The 5,646-nt window shown below is 36.1% G+C and overlaps 1 long non-coding RNA gene across 1 annotated transcript; it reads right to left on the bottom strand.

Annotated features, from left to right (window-relative positions):
* Window positions 1–2,406: 2,406 nt before the first annotated feature.
* Window positions 2,407–3,488, bottom strand: LOC123471236. The gene is made up of 2 exons (XR_006645422.1): window positions 3,333–3,488; window positions 2,407–2,607 (listed from the first exon to the last, which is right to left on the bottom strand). It is a non-coding gene; the product is annotated as an uncharacterized LOC123471236 (long non-coding RNA).
* Window positions 3,489–5,646: the final 2,158 nt, after the last annotated feature.

The raw sequence follows: 5,646 nt of genomic DNA on the forward strand, positions 1-5,646 counted from the left end.
TTCGCTCTAAGAAAGATACGCAGATATGCAGTCCGGAAGGGGAGTAATTCGCGCGACGGTATAAAACGCTGCCCCGAATCTGCGTTAGAGGAGTCTCCATCGGGTGAGCTCCCGGAGCTAGGCTCCGTAGGAGGAGTTCCTGGTTTCCCTAGAGTTCTTCAGACGCTTCTCCAACTTTTGGTAATGGTTATCCCTTTTGTTTGAGTTAAACCATTGTTTAGAATTTAAGTCATCACTTGTTGTATTCGTTTGTTCTTGTTCCAATACAACTCGTGTGACAATATGTTTGCCCTAATGACTAGGCTACAGGAATTTTGTCGATTTGAATCTTCTAACTATCCTAAACAAGGATACGTATCACGTCTAATAATCGTATCGCACGTAATAATGTGTATCATGTTGCCTATAAAGAATTTTAGATTTTCTTTAACGAGAGGAATATTTTTTATTTCAACTGCCACACTACTCAGTTTCTCTATCCTCCTGTAATAGCCTTCCTATGCCATTTGTTTATCTAAAACGTGATCAATGAGTTTTTTCAACCTTCACGAGGTATTAGTAAGAATCAAAAATTTTGAGTTCGCTCCCCTCCTTTATGACATTTCACATTTGTAACCTAGAAAGGCTTTTTTACACATTTATATGACATATAGCAAAGGGATTTGGAGAAAAGGAGAAAAAAAATAAAATAAAAACAAACAAACAAAAAAACAGGATGACAAAAACGCGAATAAGACTTTTTGTTTAGAGTCGTCCCTTAGATTACGTCAGATTCAACTTTGCAGTGAGGAAAGGTTGCAGAAAGAGGCATGTAATAATAGGGTTCTCTACTCTAATCGGCTTGCAGAGTTGGAAGTTTTCTATTCTGTATTTTTATTCCCCGAAATTACCTGCAAGTTATTCTTTTCGTCAAGACATTTAGATCTAACAATCAGATTATTAGATCAATAAAAGATGAAAACGTTGTATAGTATATAGCTAGTCGGAGTGCAAGACAGAAAAATGTCGTAAGTTCTTCAATTTTCTTCCATCAGTGATTAAGGCTGTACGTCAGAAAAGTTGAGATTAACAGAATCAACTGGAAAGGGCCATATCAAAACAAACACTGACTATTGCTTACTGAGCTATAAAGAGTCCGCCTCTATTTTAGCGACGAACATAAGCATTCCGTATCAAGAACTCCTTTGTTTGGCTGCTGTCGCCAATAAACACTGACTCCTATTTCCAGTTGTACAGGCAAACTATGCGCACCGTTTTCTTGGCATTTGTCCCGAATCTAAACAGGTTTTCCTGCAGATTTGAAAACAAATGGCTGCCGTGGAAACAATCACGCTGAGCTTAACTTTTGAAGGGTGATGTGGCAATGTGAAGCTTATCCGTCCATGTGATGTACACTGTATTTAAAATTTATATTTAAACTCTCAAATAGACGGGCCTGCAAACAAAAAAATACGTCATAGTAATACGTATAAAATTCACATCATTGACCACCAGCCTGATATACTTAAAGCCTTGGCATATTTGCTTCATTCACCTTTTCTCAAAAAACAAAACAATTTCCGGTTTCTTTCCTAAATCACTGACATAACTCGCCGGACAATACTCTCTAAGAAATATGTCGGGGAAAAATTCCGAGATTACATTTCGTTACATTTTTACCGATATACTTGTCGGTTTTTCACTTATTTTACGCCAAAATCCCTACAATATGATTTTTAAAGGCTAAGAAAAATCTCCGATAATTAATCACGGTATTCAGATTGAAGGAAAAACATATTGGGGCGGGTTGGCGATCGTAACAAAGAAAAGTAAACAAAAGCATTGCCAGAGGCCTTGCCTAATTACCTAACTTATTTTTATCCTAGGTGTGGGGGACATTTTTGTTTGTATTGTTTATGTAAGAATGAAGGATTACAAAAAAAAATTTAGTTTTCCCTTAGGTTTGGCAAATTGGTTATCCTAACAAATAGGGATTTTTTAACGGGGAGTCACATTTTTTCCATTTTGTCCTCAAGATGAAGAGAATGAGTGGTGTTGTTAATTTGCAATTATTTTTTCGACAATTTGACAATCGTAAAATCAATTTATATGGAGCGTTAATGGCCAAAAGTCTAATTTATATTCATAACATATAAGATTTTCAATTCTATGAAAATTTTCCCGAAAATTTTTCTATCACCCTACACATGTCTCACAATATAGTGCATTCTATAATGCACATACGACAGTCAATGTGGCACAGTGGAAAAATATCAGAGTTCTATGAAAAAGACGTGCGGTGCTATGGTTCGAATCCCGCAAAAACCACCAGCTCAGAGCTAAACGAATAGTAGTAGGTCGAAGAGAGGTAATAGTTTTAAACTATAGACAAAAAATTAAATAGTTGGCATTAAATAAAATTATTAAAAATAAAAATTTTTAAGTTAATGTTATTCAATAACAATTAAAATAATGACTTAACCGTTTATGATATTACAAAGTACTGCATGATGATGAAGGACGTCTGCGCACATTTAGACAGACAGACCTTGAAAATACAAGAATACAGTTGGGGTAGAAGGGGGAAACCAGACGTCTGGACCTTGAGAATGAAGGGGGTGCATACACCTAGTGATGTGACGTTAGTGGATTTTCGAAACGTTAGCGTTATCCAATACGTTAACGGAGCTTCACTTTTTGCCTTTAAGTTAACGCGTTAATTAACGCGTTAATTTTTTGCTCCGTTAACGTGAATTTCACGTTATTTTTTACGTTATTTTTTAAAAAATAGTTCATAAAAGTATAAGAAAATGTAAACCACGGTCTTGATTAGTTTTATTGCAGTTCTCAGTTAAGAATATTTAATTTTCAAATTTTATTTGGTGAATCCAAAAAAAATCAAATATTATAATTAGATGATTATAAATTATTTAAAAAACAAGGGACGCAAAATATCGTGGTGAATAGGACTTCTTTTATGCAAACTCGCAGGAACGAATGGGACAAATTGCCCTTCTTCGCCTTCTGAAATTTCTGTTTCACTCATTTAGTCATTTCTTACAAAAAAGAGAACAAAATTACTTGTTTGTACGTCTATCAATTTTTTAAAACCACGTTTTTCTAATTTGTAGCAGACTACACACATGACACAACTCAGCCTTTTTTAAAGCAGAGTAATAACATTTTTTTGACAACACTGTATTTTTAAGCTTAAAAAATGAAATAACTCAAAAATAACGTCTACTAATTTTCAAAACGTTAAGTTATTGCGTTAAATTAACGGACCCAAAAAACGTCCGTTAACGTAATTTTCACGTTATCCGTTAAAGTTAACGTCACATCACTACATACACCCCCCAAATTTTGGGAAAATAAAGGTAAATCGACAATAGTATTCGGATTACCACTGTTTTCCCGATTTAAATTGTCGGTAAAAAAATGCCGACAAAAAAGTCTGGACGTTGATTACCGAGTTATTTCTCGGTAAAAACCCCGAGATATTTCTTAGAGAGTACGACTAATGGACGGGTAAATATGTAATTGGAGATGTGACGGACAGGTACAACTAGCAGGTCGACGTGCAGGTAAAATAAAGTGGTCAACAGAAGGCGAGTGGGTCGACGGGCAGAAAGAATATCGTTTTAACGTGCGTTATTAAAGAATAAGTCGATGGGCAAATACAACTTTGGGCCAGCAAGCTGCTACAAAGGGTGGATAGACCAGATGCTACGATGGCATGTTCGATGGGCAGCTGAAGGGAAGAGTTGACGAGCAAATGTGACGGACACCCTACGACGGACAACAACAGAGTGTAGATTAAGGGGCAAGACGACAGATGGACGGACAAATGCAATTGGCGAGTCAATGGGCAGATGCAACGAGAGGCCGATAGGCAGAAATATTGGTTCAATGGGTTAGTGACAATTGGATGGGTTCACGGGTATCCACAATGGGAATAGACTACGGTCGCGATGGCCCTCATTTTATTCACATATCTTTGCCTATTTACTGTTGCCAATACTTAGCTATTGTTATTCGCGATCTTGGAAGATTTCAAAGTCACGACAGTAATTAATTACTAAACAAAGGAGTGCACACACACAAACTTAATGAACGGGAACGAAAATAACTCACAATAAAAAAATTATATTTTTGTTAACAGAAAAGACATATTAAATGGATTTATGAATAACGGATTTCACTGAAGAGCGCTGAAGAGCAATCTGATCAAGCTAGAAAGAATAGCACAGGTTTCAAATCATTCTTGACAATGTCTTTAATAAATTCGTTTCCAGATTTGGGGCTGTTCAAATTTCAAATAAAAGGACGATACACTGCAAATTGCTGTGATAACGAACAAGATATGTTATTACTTGGGTGATGTAATTGATTTTCATGGAAAATCCAAAAGGGCTCATTCTTAGGAGCCTCTTAGATATAAAATGAAGAGGTAATCCCCATACGTGCATACACTTGTTTATAGACTACTTTGTTGTATATTACTATGCGGACGGAATCTAGCACCGTATATGTTGTGGGAAATGCCTAAAAGAATACCTACTGATTTATTATACCAGAGTAAATAAAGCAAGAATTATGTTCATCACAGTCGGGAAAACTCTTAGCACCTTAACGTTGGAATTCCTATGTATAGAGCAACTCCATCTCGTTCAAGGGCCTGAACGCTGTCAGGCAAAACATGACGACAACTCCTGTTAGGGTTCAGGTCCCTGGCCTCAATTTGCAGCAAGAGATAGGCAGCTCAATTCGCTATACTAGCGCAACTTGCCTTACGCATTCAGTTGCAACTCCATCTCGTTCAGGGACCTGAACCATGTCCGGCAAAAACACAAAACCCCCGAGCCGTTATTTTTTTGTTTTGTGTTTGTTATTATTTATGTTTATTGTTTATTTTTCTTTCTGTTTCCTTTCCGTAATACAATGCCTTTTAACTTTATAATTTTGTTTTCATTTATTAGGATATTACTTAATTAAGCAACGATATAATTTCATTAAAATTACTGTAATAATTGTGAATTTCCACTCATCCCATTTCCCAATATTTTTTTCTAGCTCCAGTTCTAGCTACTTTATTTTTATTTTATTTTTGTTTGTAAGTTGCTCGTCTCTTTTAGCCGAAGAATTTCGTTTGCTGCCAGAAATTTGTCTGCTACAAGGTGATGAACAACAAACCATTCACAAACAATAGCTAAATAAAAATAAACCAGATAGAACTAGGACTAGAAAAAAATTGGGAAATGAAAAAATGAATAGGGTACCCTCTGCTAGGAAGAAAGGGGAAAATCTTAATTATATTTATGAAAACTTATTTTTTAACATGAAGAAGTTGGTTTCTCCATAAGACGCTGCAGCCGCAGCAGACCAACTTGGACACAAATGAGATTTTCGCATTTGTGGAGAACGTGCAACGTAGGATGTTTTACTGCTCTATACTCATCTCCATCGTTATTATATAGCAAGACGTGAAATTGTTCATTAGTTCAAGCTTTACTGAAGATGCCAATAGATGGCAGTACGACAAATGCAACGCTCATTGTTCATCGAATGTTTTGTTACAACATGTAATGTACCTATGTAAGTGCGCGGTCACCTCATGGTTGTCCTGATTTAATTGACAGTGAAGACGCAATCATAAGCCTTGCTGAT

The sequence above is a fragment of the Daphnia magna genome, linkage group LG4 (assembly GCF_020631705.1).
Source record: "Daphnia magna isolate NIES linkage group LG4, ASM2063170v1.1, whole genome shotgun sequence".
Taxonomy (NCBI): Eukaryota; Metazoa; Arthropoda; class Branchiopoda; order Diplostraca; family Daphniidae; genus Daphnia; species Daphnia magna.